Source organism: Pleurodeles waltl, chromosome 4_2 (assembly GCF_031143425.1).
Source record: "Pleurodeles waltl isolate 20211129_DDA chromosome 4_2, aPleWal1.hap1.20221129, whole genome shotgun sequence".
NCBI lineage: Eukaryota > Metazoa > Chordata > Amphibia > Caudata > Salamandridae > Pleurodeles > Pleurodeles waltl.
In genome coordinates this window covers 153,198,884-153,214,732 of record NC_090443.1, presented here as the reverse complement: position 1 = coordinate 153,214,732, position 15,849 = coordinate 153,198,884, and the positions used below count along the sequence as shown (strand labels likewise).

The window sequence follows — 15,849 nt, the reverse complement described above, 5'->3', positions numbered from 1 at the left end:
TTTCTGGCTGTTATCAATTAGACTTATTGGTCTATAATTGGCTAGGGCATCCCTTCTCCCCTTCTTATAAATTGAGACAATAGCAGCTCCATACCAGGACAATGGGATATCCTCTCCCCTCATGATGGCATTACCCAGGGCATTTAGCCGGGGAACCCAAATTTTGGGTTGAGATATATATATAAATTGCCTGGGATGCTATCAAGACTGGGAGCCTTGATCCTCTTCATCAACTTTAGTGCCTGGGCCGTTTCTGCAATGTCAAGACCAGCAAACCTTTGTTTCCTTCCTGGTTCTTGGCGTATATTGCTAGAGCCCTCCTTTGGTGAGGCCTTATCTTTGGGCCACTCCTTTTAGAGCAGTGTTTCCGAACCTTTTGGCTTCTGTGGACCCCCACGTTTTCATTGATGGACCCCAGGGACGCCCACTGAATCATCATTGGAATCTGGGGTCCCCCCACTGAGTCATTACTGGAAGCTTGGGACCTAATTTGTCAATATTTATTAATATTTTTTAATTTCCTAAGCAGTGGCGGACCCCTAAGAAGTCTTCGCGGACCCCCAGGGGTTCCAGACCACAGTTTGGGAACCACTGTATTAGAAGTCTCCAGAGTGAGCTACCCAGGCTTCAGGTTGTTGATGCAGGTATTTAGGGTATATAACGCAGAGCTGGTAGTTGGAATGTTTACATGTGCGAGCAGCAGAATTGACACTGCTGTTCACTAATGTCCTTGCCTAGCTCACGTCGCTACTTCTCTCTTTTCCTGGGCACACAAAATGGGGCTGTGGTATGCATGGTGGTGTATAAGCCCGTAATAAATCTGCCAGGGAAGGAAGATGTGAGAAGCAGGTCCAATGCCTCAGGACTGCAAGGTGCCAGGAGAAAGGTTAGGTGCACCTGTCTTAAGGTGCTTTGCAGTCTGTGGTATAGGAATACGACCAGGGTTGTACATGCAGTGCAGGCTTGTATATCTGCCAACTGAATAAAGGAGCCATCAGAATAGTAGTCCCCCATCACTCCTAGTTGCATGCAGTTTAGCTGGTAACAGAAGCGCCCATCCATTGATTGTCATCCGTGTACATGGGACTCTGGGATGTAAAAGCTAGTCCTCGCTCCACATGGTTCTGGGAGTCGAGCCGCTAAGGGCTCCATAGCAATTGCAAAGAGCACCATGGATAAAGGGCAGCCATGGCACGTACCTCTGCAATATAGAAGGTGGGCAATACCAGTCCGTTTACTAGAACTTGAGCAGTGGGGAATGCACAGAGCAGACCCATTTCAAAAAGCTTGGGCTGATCACAATGCACTGCAGGAGGCAGGAGGAAGAATAGATAAAGCCACTCCAAGGATCAAAAGCCTTTGTGGCTTCTAGAAAGGTGGCCACATCAGGCAGCTCATAAGTCCGGGTAGTCAGGGTGTGGATCACTGCAAACAAGGTGCGCAGGTTCTGTGTGGTCGACTGGCCAGATACAAACCCCGATTGGTTAAGCTGCACAGCGTTACCGTGGGTCAATATAGATTGCAGCGGTCAGGGGACTGACCTGGATTAAGCACCGTAACCAGAGTCCCTCATGAAAAGTCGGAGGAAAGGTCCGAAGGACTCTGGCTTCTTCAAACATGGCCAATATGTGCAGAGCCAGCAGTTCTGCATATTCTTCGTAGAACTGAACAGTGAGTCCATCTAATCCCAGGGCCTTACAGCTAGGCATGCTCTGGATGACACCATCCTCTACATCAAATGAGACATCCAGATAATGTTGATGTGTATCGGCGAGCCGTAGCAGCTGTGTAGAATCAAAGTATTCCCATATGGCGCCTGGGGCCACTGTTGTGGAGGACTGATATAGGCCAGTGTAGTATTTTGTGACCACACGCATCACCTCCCTAGTGGAGTAGCAGTGCTTGCCGTCAGCGTCTAAGACGTCAGAGGTGTATGTTCCATGAGGCCCCCGAAACAGGGACACTAGAGTTTTCTCAGCTCTATTGCCCTCCCTGTACTTAGGAGCTTCAGCCTCTATATGCAAGTATTAAGTTTCTCTTTTGGTGTTCTCCTGGTAAGCTGAAAGCCTGGTACATAAGTTGCACCAGGAGCTGTGGGGCATTAGTGGCAAAGTAACTGCATTCTAGATTGCGTAACTTGTGCTCGAAGAGCGCCAGTTGAGCCCAGGTCATGCAGCACCTCCATTTGCTTATATATGCAGAACACCTGGACATTTGCTTTGAAGTCCTCGTATTGCATGCCTGGAGGTTGTACTGAATGAATGTGGTGGTGAAATATTCCCCATAAGCATCCCTGACCTCAGAGCGGAAGACGTCTCCCAGAGCATTAGGGGACCCTCACCATGAGAAGGCAAAGTCCCCAGCCTCAGCCATAAGTAACCTTAACACCACTGGGGCATAATTAGAGAGCATGTGCAGCAGATGTTACACCCTATAGGCCAGAGCTGCAACATCTTTCAGTATTAACCAGTAATCAATTTGGGACCAAGAGTTTTGTGAGGTTGAGATAAGGTGCTCTCCAGATTCTCCAGGTGCCGTGCCTGCCATAAAACGACCAGATCATGGTCCAAGATTAAGGCATGCAGTTTCGCAGCCGCATGTGGTTGGGGGACTGACCCACGTGGGACATATCCTTGTTAGGGCAAAGAATCACATTAAAATCCCCACCCCAATATATTGATGAGCAGCCCCATTCTATCACTGATGCCATTGGATGAGAAGAAGTCCAGGCCTTGCCCTTCAACATGCCATGCAAAATTAAGTAGTGGCCCTCAGTATCCATTACTTCTGTAACTGTGCACCATTGCATCCCCTTCTTGAGCACTATTGTTACCCCCCTGACATAAACTGAAAGCATAGTTACATGCACCTATCCCATCCAGCCCTAGCGTAGCATTTCATGGGACTAGTCAGCAAGGTTAAGCTCCTGCAGGAAGGCAGTATCTATTTTATGTTGCAGGAAATAGGCGAACAGCTGACAGACCCTGAATGGGTCCCTGACCCCTTGTATATTTCACAACAGCAAATTTATATCAACATAGTGCTCGTGTCTGCAGACCAGGCAGCAAGGTTCAGCTCCTCCCACCAATCCACCCCAAGTGACCATCAGAGGCAGCACAACATTTAGAGATGCAGCTCCTGATGTCTGAGCATGTAGGAAAGTGAACAAAAACATCCCATCCTACCCCCACCCACTTTAACAGCCCAACTATGTTGAAAACCGTCCCACCCCCCCCCCCCCCCCCCCCCATCAGACTAAATAAACATACACTACAAACCCTAGGAACGGGGACAAAGTAACAAGCGGGATCCATCCCAAGGGATGTCTTAAGGGTCAAGTGAGTCTCCCCTCTTGGTGAAAGACTGTGGCTCGGACACTCAGAGGAGAAGTGCACTTGTCTGGCCTGCCAAAGAAGCCATTGTGCCTCGCGGTAGGCAGCCCACACCTGGGGCACAGGCTCTACGCTCAATGCTCACCTGCTGTAACTACAACCCCCAAGAAGGTAGCGCACCACAAGTTCGCAGAAAAAAGAGAACGAAGTTTGGGCGAACCATGATCTGGGGCAAGAGCCAGGCCCTAAGCGGATAGTCTCCCAGGAAGTAGGCATCACGTGTCCAGGGGATAAGCAAAGTGTCTGGGGAAAACACCGACCAGTCATCTCAGTCTTTATCACTGAGCCGACCACAAGGTTATCCATGGCCTACTCATCGTTGCTGATGTTTTTTTTTTACCTACCTGTGTCTGAATTTCAAGGCCAGTTTGGCATAAGTAAACAAGTGGGTCTTCCATGTGCAGTTACCCTCAGTTTGGCCAGATACATAAATGCATATGTAGGCCCATCTTCATGAGGAGTTTCTTGGCTGGTAAGAAGTCCCGATGTGCACTCTGTACAGCCAGCATAAAATTGGGGTACACAGAGATCCTATTCCCTTGATATTGTAGCTCTGTGCTCTCTCTCGTCAGTCGCCAGATGGTATCCCTATTGCTGTCATGTAGAAGACAGGTGATGATGGGGCGCACCTTGGCCCATGGCGGAGACCAAGCGCCTACAGAGTGATGAGCCCACTCTACAAAGAAGTCATCAGTTAGTTGCTCTTCAAACAGGGACCGTAGCATCTCCTCAATGTGAGAAAGTAGCCTCTTTGTAGCATGGTTACCCCCACTTTTGGCCTGTTTGTGAGTGTGTGTCAGTGTGTTTTTACTGTGTCACTGGGATCCTGCTAGCCAGAACCCCAGTGCTCATAGTGAAAACCCTATTTGTCAGTGTGTTTTGCCTGTATTACTGGGATCCTCCTAGAGATGGACCCCAGTGCTCATAGTTTGTGGCCTAATGTGTGTGTTGTCAGTAGTGCTTAACTGTGTCACTGAGGCCCTGCTAACCAGAACCTCAGTGCTTATTCTCTCTCTCTACTTCCAAATTTGTCACTATAGGCTAGTGACTTCATTGACCAATTCCAATTGGCACACTGGACCCGACTTATAAGTGGCTAGTATTTGGTACCTATGCACCCACGGCACTGGGGTTCCAGGAGATCCTTATGGGCTGCGGCATTTCTTCTGCCACCCATTAGGAGCTCAGACAAACCCTATCACAGGACTGCAACTGCAGCATGTGTGAAATAGTGCACACACTATTTCACAGCCATTTTTACTGCACTTAAGTAACTTATAAGTCACCTATATGTCTAACCTTCATTTACTGAAGGCTAGGTACAAAGTTACTAAGTGTGAAGGCACCCTAGCACTAGCAAAGGATGCCCCTACACAGTCCCGGGCCAATTCCCGGACTTTGTGAGTGCAGGGACGCCATTACACATGTGCACTACATATAGGTCAACGCTTATATGTAGCTTCACAATAGTAACTCCGAATATGGCCATGTAAGGTGTCTAAGATCATGGAACTGTTCCCCCATTCCAAATCTGGTATTGGGGAGTCAATTCCATGCATCCTGGGGGCTCCACCATGGACCCCCAGTACTGCCAAACCAGCTCTCTGAGGCTTGCACTGCAGCTACAGCTGCTGCCACCTCACAGACAGGGTTCTGCCCTCCAGGGGTCTGAGTAGCTCAGTCCCAGGAAGGCAGAACAAAGCATTTCCTTTGGGAGGAGGGTGTTACACCGTCTCCCTTTGGAAATGGGTGTTACAGGCTTGAGAGGGATAGCCTCCCGCAGCCTCTGGAAATGCTTTGAAGGGCACAGATGGTGCCCTCCTTACATAAGCCAGTCTACACCGGTTCAGGGGCCCCCAGTCCCTGCTCTGGCGTGACACTGGACAAAGGAAAGGGGAGTGACCACTCCCCTGTCCATCACCACCCCAGGGGTGATGCCCAGAGCTCCTCCAGTGTGTCCCAGACTTCAGCCATCTTGTTTTCCAATGTGTGGGGACACTCTGAAGGCCTCTGAGTGGCCAGTGCCAGCAGGTGACGTCAGAGACCCCTCCTGATAGGTGTACACCTGGTTAGCTAGCCAATCCCCCTCTCAGGGATATTTAGGGTCTTTCCTGTGGGTTTCTCTTCATGTTCTGCTTGCAAGTTTCCATCAGGAATCCTCTGCAACTACTACTTTATCCTCTGACCTTGGATCAACCGCAGACTGCTCCAGGAACCGCTGTAATTGGGACAAAGTATCCAAAAGGGCTACTTTGACTCTGCAACTTCAGCTCCAGCCAGCAACTGCAACAGTTTCCATGATGTGCATGCTCGGGGGACTTCCTGTCTTCACCCTGCACCAGAAGGACCAAAGAAATCTCCAGTGGAGTGATGGAGTCACTTCCCTGCTCTAGCAGGCACCTTCTAAGACGACGACCGGTTCTCTTGGACCCCTCTCCTGGCGACGAGCATGCTCCTTGGAGCACATGTGGTGGATCTCTTCGACATAGTCTGTCCTTAGGTCCTGCTGTCCAAATTTGGGGGAGGTAAGAGCTTGCCTTCCCTTTTGCGACATTACCCCTGTGCGCTGCGTCATCTTCACCTCCTGAGGCCTCTGTGCACTGTTTGCAAGAATCCTTCATCCACAGCCTGGCCCAGGTCCCCAGCACTCCATCCTGTGACGCTCAACTTGCTGAGTTGTTCTCTGGCGGCGTGGGACCTTGTTTTGTACTGCTTAAACAACCACAATTTGCACCTTCTTTGTCCCAGTGTCCTGGGATCTCCGTGGGTGCTGCCTAGTCATCTGTGGGCCCCCTCCAGTGTTGGGGGCCCCCTCTGCCTCCTACGTCTGAGTTGAGGCACCCAGGTCCCTCCTGGGTCCAGGCAGTGCCATTTTGACGCAATCCGCAACATTGCTTGAACCAAGGCTTGTTGGACGAATCCAACGCTGCAACTCACCTGCATACAACATCACAACGTGAGTGATCCTTTGCATCACACAGGAACCTGCAGCCATCTTCTTTGGTGATCTTCTGCAGACTTCTTCCAACCGGAGAATCCTCTTTTGCACCATCTTCTAGGTTGGCTGGGGCACATGCCCTTCCTGGAATCTTCTGCGACTTCTGGACTTGGTCTCCTCTTTTTACAGGTCTTCAGATCCAGGAATCCACCATTTGTTGCTTGCAGTCTTGCTTGGTTCTTGCCATAACTCTAATAACGACTTGTAGTGTGTCCTAAGGAAACTTGCAATACTTTACTCCTACTTTCCTGGGCTCTGGGGTGGGGTATTTTACTCACCTTTGTGGTTTTCTTACTCTCCCAGCGATTCTCTATACACTACACTTGTTTAGGGGGGAATTTGTGATACACATTCCACTTTCTTAGTATATAGTTTGTATTGCCCCTAGACCTATTTCTTCCCATTGCATTCTATGGTATTTTCTATTGTTTGCACTATCCCATGACTAATTACTTACCTTATTTTGGTGTCTAGTGTATATATTGTGTATAATACTTACCTTCAGAAGGACTATTGCCTCTAAGATATTTTTGGCCTTGTGTCACTAAAATAAACAGCCTTTATTTTTGGTAACACTGAGTATTGTCTTTTATTGTGTATAAGTATTGTCTAACTATAGTGGTATTGCAGGAGCTTTGCATGTCTCCTAGCTCAGCCTAAGCTGCTCTGCTACAGCTACCTCTATCAGCCTAAGCTGCTAGAACACTACAACATTTAACTAATAAGTGATAACTGTACCTGGTATAAGGTGTAAGTACCCAAGGTACCCACTACAAACCAGGCCAGCCTCCTATACTCAACTTAGAGTTACATTTTCCCCATGGCTGTAGACTAAGGCAGGCCCAAGATCCTTATGTTTTTCTGTCTTAGGCAGGCCTAAAGATCTTCATTTTGAGCCTTGATGACTTCTAGGACCTTCTCCATTTGCAGTAGTTGTTCATTGGACATTGTGCCATGTCCTCAGCATCATTTACTCACTACTCCTGTTGGAGCCGAGTGAGGCTACAGAGAATGGGTCATGTCCCTGGGGCTGGGGCGATGCATAGGATCACCAGAGGCCCTCGGCCGCAGCAGTCCCCAGTCTCTTAGTCCCAGGCGGGCAGTGCAAGCCAAGGCGAGCAGAGCAAGTGGCCCAAGCAGGGAAAAAACACTGTGTAAGGCCTGTCACCTTCACCCTCCCGTGGCACACCCGGCCTGTCGTGCCATTCAGCACACCCCATGAGGCAGAGAAGGCTCTCTTGCAGTTCTACTGCCAAGCAACCTTATTCCGTTTTCTCCTCGTCATCGGCCTGTCTGATGAGGGCCCGCCACAGTACCCGCTACCATGGCACACAGCATGTCACCTCCGCACTCTAGGATGATCGGGCCCGAGACAGCGCTGGGCTGTTGACCTGGGGGAGGTAACTGTAGATTCTTCATTCCTCAATGTCGTTACCCCTCTGTCTCCGGTGGCTCCCCAGCTGTACCACCCAAGCCGTCACCTGGCCATGGCTCAACTAGCAATCGCCTGCTTGTGGGCTGTGGGCTGTGGGATGAGTTTGTGTGGACACCCCCAGTCCCAGAGAGAGATAGCCAGGCTCCTCGAGTCACCCTGCACTCCTGGAACCAGTCCCAGTCCCCAGTTGCTAGCGGGTGCTGCTCAATGCTAGGATTAAAGCCGGATCAACATCTTGGTTGTTGGAGCCTCTTTAGTAGGCATCCATCTTGGAGCAAGGCTCTCAAGCACCTCAATTCCCCCGAATCTGAGGGTACATAAGGAGAGCCTGGCAAATCCACCTGGTCAATTTCTTGACCAGTTCTTGAGGACAAATTGCAAAGTAACCAACCCCACTTTCCATTCTTCTGAGAATGGTACATTAAGAACCTTTAAATCAGCTATTGGAGCTTAGAACTAGCAGGAGCATTAGCCGTAATAAAGACAACGTACTATGACAAGGGGTGGAGGTACAGGAGGGTTGGGGAGAACGAAATGGTTTCTCACCTGTAGGAGTAGTTTTGCAGTTTGAAGAATTTTCTGGATTCACATGCGTTGTGTTCTAGTCTTTTTTTTCTTTTGGGTGTCCTTGACCACCATTCGTGCTTAGTCTGACCTCTGTGTGACGTCAGACAGTGTCCGGAAGTTCCAGTGTGTGGTTGCAATCTTCAGATTCTCTTTTCTTTTCTCTGCTTCCCGTTTTTCTTTTTTTCCTCCCACCTGTTTGCTTCTTGTCCTGGTTCTTGGGAGGTGGGTGGACTGCATGTGAATCCAGAAAATTGTTCATACTGCAAAACTACGCCTAAAGGTAAGAAACCATTTCGTTTTGCAGTATGAATATTTTTCTCGATTCAGATGCTGTGCATTAGATTATACAGCGGTGTCGTAGTACCTTCTGACCCAATTGTGTTTCTTTGTTGATCTGGAAGTCCACACAGTAGTGCTTTGCTCAAGTGTGTGGGGATGACAATCTAGCTGCAGTGCAGATTTCCTCAATGGGCACATTTGCTAGGAATGCTAGAGTCTCGCCCTTCTTTTTGGTTGAGTGCGCTCTGGGTCACCCAGGTAATTATTTTCCACCTTTTGCGTAGCAAGTTTGGGTGGTATCAACAATCCATCTAGTGATAGTTGCCTTAGACACCGGTGAGCCCTTGTTTGCTTTACAGAATGATACAAAAATCTGGTTTCCCTTATGATTTTTTTTTGTTTCTAGCTGATAGTACATTAAAGCCCTTCGAACATCCAGATTGTAATGGGCCTTTTTGGCTTGCGTCTTTGGTTCCTGAAAGAAAGCCTGTAATAGTATTCTTAGACTTGCATGGAACTGTCTCACTACCTTGAGTAGAAAGTTCGGAATAGTTCTAAGGATCACTTTGTCCTTGCTGATTTTCAGGAACGGCTCTTGGACTATCAGTACTTGTAATTCACTGACTCTGCGTAGTGAGGTGATTGCTATTAGAAAGGCTGTTCTGAGAGTGAGCGACTTTAGATCCAATTTGTGCATGGGTTCAATTGGTTCTATCATTAGTTGTGTTAACATTGTGTTGAGATGCCGTAATGGTGTTGGAGTAGATCTAGGTGGTGAAAACCTTTTTGATCCTTCTAAGAATCTTTTTACTACTGTGGATGTAAAGAGGTTGGTTCCTGATGTGCTGCTAGTGTAGGACATTATGGCTTTTAAATGTACCTTCAGTGATGCATAGATGAGACTGCTGTCCATGTACTACTGTGTTTTTGAGTCCATTCTTTTGTTGCTTGTGCAACAATGAATGTATCTTTTCCATTTGTCTGTGTAGATTTTTGTGTGCTTGGTTTCCTTGCTCCCCTTAGGATTTTAATTGTCCTTGGAGGAAGTTGTAGGTGACCAAATTCTAGGTATTCAGGAGCCAAGCTACTAGGCTCAGTGAGGCTGGCTCTGGGTGAATTACTTCTTCTTATCGTATTGTCAGTAGGTCCTTTACTGGCCTCAATGTGATTAGTTGTCACCTGGACATTTCCTGGATATCTGAGAACCATGTCTGTCTTGCACACTGGGGGGGCAATGAGGACGAGTTTGGTCCTTGATTGTCTGGCCTTCTCCAGCATCTGGGGATCAGGGTAATTGGAGGAAAAGGATATGCAAAGTACCCTTACCAATTTATTGACAGGACATTCCCTTTTGACTGAAGGTGAAGAAACCTGGAGGCGAAGTGTTGGCATTTTTCGTTTGTTGCTGTGATGAACAAGTCTGTGCTTGGTGTGCCCAAAATGTTGAAGATCCTTTGGATGACTTATCTCCCACTCATGTGAGATGGCTTTTTGCCTGCTTAATTTGTCTGTCTCTGCAGTGAGTTCTCCTGGTAGGTAAATTGTTTGTAGAGTCATTTGCTGTTGTATCGCTCAGTGCCAAATGTCTTGGGCTAGTTTTGATAGGGTGAAGGATTTAGTTCTCCCTTGTTTGTTGCGGTGCAACATGGTGGTTATATAGTTTGTTTGTTTCAAAACAGTTTTCCCATCAAGTGTGTCTGGAAAGCTCTTAGGGCTAGGAAGACTGTTTTCATCTCCAGGTAATTGACGTGTTCCACTGCATCTGCATCGTTCAATAGGCCAAGTACTTTTAGGGGGCCTGTTTGAGCTCCTGAGTCCTTATGGAATGAGCTTGTTGTTATGGTCATAGTTGGGGCTGGGGTCTTGAATGCTATTCTTGCGATTCTGTTTGTTGGATTCCACCATTGTATCCCTCTTTATACCTTTGCTGTGACAACCCCCTAGATCCTCCCAGCTCACTGGGGCTTTTGACCATTTGTTGCAGATCCATTCCTGGATGGGGTGCATGTGCAGTCGTGTGTGGGATGAATGGAATGCATGATGCCATCATGCCCATGAGTTTCATGACAGTCCTCATTGTCAGAGACTTACCCTTCTAATACAGGCGAGTCTATTTCTCGATGGCCTCTATTCTCTTCTGAATCGGATATGCCCTTGGAGTCTTGGAGCTTAGTGTGGCTCCTTGAAACATCTTTACTTGCTCTGGTTGAGGTAATGACTTCTTCTGATTTAGTGTGAAATCCAAGTTGTAGTGTGTGCTTGCGTGACTATTTATATGTCCTTTTCGCACTTGGTCTTTGAGCGTTTACCAGCCAGTCATCTAGGTATGGGTAAACATGGATTCCTTGTCTTTTTAAGTGTGCCGCTATTGCTGAGGACCTTGCAATTTTATGCTGAAGGGCAATACTGTGAATTGGTAGTGTCTTTTGTCTAAGACAAACCAGAGATATTTTTTGTGACCTTGGTTCATAGGAATATGTAGTTACGCATCATTTAGATCTAAGGTTGCCATGTAATCTCCTTTTGCAGCAGTGGTATTACTTCCTGTAATGTCACTTTGAAGTGTTGTGTTACATTTTTTTTTTTTTTATAAGCCTAAGGTCCAAGATTGATCTTAAGGTAAAATCTTGTTTTGGAACTAGAAAACCTGGTGAGTAATTCCCCATGTTTTCTTCCTGCATTGGCATGTATTCTATGGCTCTTTTGGAGAGTAATTCCTTGACCTCCTTTCTGAGTTGCATTAGTTCTTCTCCTCTGAAGATCTTCACCTTTGGAGGTTTTTGTGGAGGATGTTTGGATAGTTCTATGCAGTATTCGTGACAGATTATATTCAGGATCCACTTGTCTATCGTTATGTTTTTCCACTCCTGGAGAAACCCTTTGATTCTCGCCGGCACTGGTGTTTTGTGTTGGGCGCTTTTGTAGTGGGAGTCATTTGTTTGATGTTCCAGCACCCATGGGGGTATGTCCCCTTCCTCTTGCTCTTCCTTGAATGCGGTGGCTCGCTGTGTGTTGCCACTGTTGGTAAGCTGCATGTTGTATGGCTTGGTGTGAGGAACTCTGTAGTTTGTGTTGTTGCTGACCTGTAATAAAGGGCGCCATACCACTGGGTCTTCTGCTAGGGATGCCTGTTTGTGTGTGCTTCTGAATTTAAGTTCTCCCAAAGCTCTTGCTGTTTCGTTCTCTTTCTTTAGCTGTTTCAGGGTGTTGTCCACTGCCTGTGAAGAGCATGATTATTACAGATCCCATATCTCTGGTTTGAAACCTGAGATCCTAAGCCAGGCGTGTCTTCTTAGGATGGTTCCTGGGCACATTTGCATGCTGGCTGTATCTGGCACATCTAGTGCCGACTTTAGGCATTGCCCTTCCCCTCTCGTATGACAGCCTCTCTTTATATATTCCTCTGGGAAGTGTTGTGTGAGGCTTTAAATCTTGGTGCCCATAACGATTCAAGAGGTGGTTAAGGTTAGCTATCCTCCATTGTACAGCGCCCTCCCTTTTTATTTTCCTGCCCACCAAGTCTAACCTATTACTTTCCTTCTTGGGCGGTGGCCCAGCGGAGGTGGGTGCATTGTTTCTTTTCCTTACAGTGGTGACAATAATTGAATTTGAACGAACATTACCGTTGATGTATTTCATGTCCTGGGTGGAGTGTTTATATTTCTTATCCACTCTGGGTGTGACTGCCCTTGTAGTGGCTGGTTCCCTGAAGGCCTCCCTACCTTTGTATAAGATGCCAGGCAGCACCTGCTTTGAAACCTCCTGCATTCCCTGCTGCAAAGCAGAGACGCACCCTTTGATATCCCTCACTCTGCCACACTGAAACTGGGCACAGGGAGTACTGATAACAGGCAAGGACAGATGGATGCATTTGAACTCTACAAATACCATCACGCAATATACAACAACGTGCCTCAGAGACTAAGGTGGCAAGGGGAAACAAGCATGATGGAGCGCTCCCCAGAAAAGGATCAGGAGCTGACACGGCCGATCTGCTGGTGGCCATACAGGGCTCCCAGACCATACTGGAGCACAAGATAGAGACAGTCTCCATTGATGTGAACCTCCTTTGGGCTGACCTTAGGAAAGTTGCAGATAAAGTCCCACAGCAGAGGCAAACATTGAGACTCTACAGGGGTGAAGGGGGGGTCGCAGCAGTTAAGTGCCATTTGGCCAGATGTCCACAGTCTACGGAGAAGTCAAGGGATTCATGGAGGATGCTGAGGATCGCTCACGGTGGAGGGGTTTCAGGAGCAACTCAAGGGGTCCTCAGCAGAAAACTTCCATGATACCCAGATGAACTGAGAGCTCCGACCCCAAGGACTGTCGGACTTCTTTGTGGTGGAATGGGTGCACAGGGCCCTTGTACCCCCTTGTGCACTTATTCCAAAATCCTGAACTATTGAGACTGCGACTGCCTCCTGAGTGCCTCCTGGAGTGGAAAGACCCTCCATTGTGAACTGCAAAACAGCCATTTATGTGGACTATACCAAAAAGGTGCAGCAACAACAAAAATCCTTCCTAAGTGTCAGGCAAAAGCTGAGAGCGATGCAATTAAAAAACATTCTTCTGTATTCCTCACGGCTGAAGGTCAAAGCACACTTCTTTGACCACCCTGTGAAGGTCTGAGACTGGCTGGAGATGTCGAACAAATCTACAGCTCTACATCCTGTAAGCAGAGCATTGGGGAGACAAGGATCTTGACCACGGAGAGGCCATGGGCAAAAGTGACTGGTGGGGACCGTTGAACTTTTAGATAGTGACAGTCCAAGAGGACAGCACAATGCAAGTGAACAGTGTGAGGGACCGGAGGCAATTTTGAGGATGGGACTTCCCTCCACACAACAGTGACAGACACGAGGGTACCAGATCCTGGCCTTTGTGCCTGATACTCTGCCCCTGCAGCCACATTGGGGGCCGGGGCGGACCTGCTGACTGAGGGTGGCTAATCCTGTGTGTGGCATGGCCAGGGGGACCTCGCTCGCTGTGCTGGAGATTGGCCTGGGATAGCAATTGGAACGCAGGGACCCGCCTGGTCACCCAAGGTAACAGAGAGGGGGCCATGGATGGCTGCACGCCGGATGCAATTCTGAGGAGATGCAGTGGCTCTGGAAGACTACAAAGGGGCCCAAACTGCCAGGGGGTGGAGGGGCCTGACATTGCCTCTTTTCTTGGCCCCACTTGTGAAGGCCATCAGACTACGGGCGGTCACCTGAAAACCCCCTACTCATTCTGTACCTTGTCCGGAGCCCTGCCCCCGCCACACATTGCAGCGAGCTGATCCTACTGGGTGGTGTGGGCCTGTGTGAAAAGCACCCGCACAGGAGATGACACTGTCCACTGTTGTCTCTGGCCTTTGAGCGGCCCTTGTTTGCTCCCGGCAGCTGGGGTAGCTTGTGGACGTTGCAACAAACCGTGAGCCAGCCATCAGAGGGCTAGTGGATTGTACACAATTTGCTACTGAATGGGCTGGATCAGGGGCCAACTAACCCATAACTAAAGTGATGAACCACTGACTGGCCAACACACCTACCCCAAACATCGCTGATGCAGTTGGGCATATAAAGGGACCACTCCACCTGCACTGTAATTCGCAATAAACACTTGCACAGCAGTGCACCACACATGTGTTGTAAGACAAGTCCTCTGCTGTGGCTGGATGGGCTGAGAGTGGGTTGCCCCGCAGTTGGCGCTGCCTGCTTTGTTGCTCCATTGGAGGAGGGGCAATGGATTGTGAGTGAAACTGCCTGACCTGATGGCAACTGGCTAACTATTTCAGCTGCAAGTGTGAAGCACATCAGTGGTGTAAGGGCTGGCATCAGGGTCTCTAGGAGGAAGCATGCAACCTCCTTCTCCTCTTCTTCCAGTTGTACCTCATAGGTTTCTGCAGCTCTCTTTATCGGGCTGTAGTACATTGACATGTTATCAGGGGAGGATGGCCTCAAAGGGTAATTATTTGTCCCCGCTTCAGGTGATTCCGCATCAAGGTCCTGCCAGGGTTTCTCGAAATTGCTTGAGTCATCAAAGCCCTGTGCATATTTAGCCTCTTCAATTTCAAAGAACTCTTCCTGTTCTTCAAGGTGGGGTTCCCAAGTCGCTGGTGTCTTCAAAGCAAACTGATCACTGTCAGCCTCCATAGCCATTAAAGGTTTTGAGGGAATACAAATTCCTTCAAGGGGTCACTGAATTCTTTCTTTGTCTGAATGGGAGCGACCATTTTTGTTTCAAGCTTCCTTTTCATTCTTTTGAGTTCTTGAGCATTTTGGCCCACTTTGGCCACTAGTGAGGTTTTTCTTTTCGGCATTGATGACACCCGTGTGTCCGACACTCTTGCCGTCTCTCTCACTCCCTCTCGAAAGGGGGCTTTCATCAAGGGTTTCAAAGGTGCCTTTAGGCTTTTGGCATCCTTTGGTCGGGATCCATGCAGTTCTTTCGGCTTATGCTGACCTTTGTTCACCATTGGTTTTGGCGCCGAGGCTGCTTTTGGATGTGTATGTTCTGTGGACCCCTCTCACTGGTTCAGCCACCTCCACGTTCTCCTCTTCATCACTTGGAAGGCCTAGGTGTCGGAGTGATTCCTGCTTCTGAGCTGCTGCCATGGTGTAGGCAAAGGTTACAGACCTCATGGAGGTCTCTCTTGGCAAACTTGTTGTGACAATTGGGACAAAATTTAAAAGGTTTGTTTCTCCTGACCCTTCTTTGTCCCCTCTCCCTTCATTCTCCTATGATGGTGATCTTTGCCAGCGCAGTCCCCCAAAGGGGCTGAGGACGATTCCCCTTTTCTCTTCTGATTTTGTCATCTTCTTTGATAACCTGTTCGATTTTCTTCGATGTTCTTTAAAAAAGAATTTTAAAAATCCAAAATTTCTTCATAGCGCCTCCGTCATGCTTCCAGACCCAACAGCAGAAAAAAAAATCTGAAGATTGCGGCCACACACAGGAACTTCCTGAGCACCATCTGCTATCACACAAAGGATGGCTTAATCACCAAATGGTGGTCAATAATGCCCAAAAGAGAAAAAAAAAGACTAGAGCACAGTTTTTCCAGACTCAACCACTAGATGACGGAATAATGAACAGCATGTGAATCCACAAAGGGATTCATGCTGCAAAACCTGTGTCACCTCGAGTTCCCATGATGTGCAGTTGTGAAACAACTTGCTATTGGGTGATACTGA

The 15,849-nt window shown here is 48.2% G+C and overlaps 1 protein-coding gene across 1 annotated transcript in view; it reads right to left on the bottom strand.

Annotated features, from left to right (window-relative positions):
• The window catches only part of LOC138292426 (N-chimaerin-like), a 72,604-nt gene that overhangs the window by 12,430 nt on the left and 44,325 nt on the right, over positions 1–15,849 (bottom strand). The window lies entirely within an intron of this gene.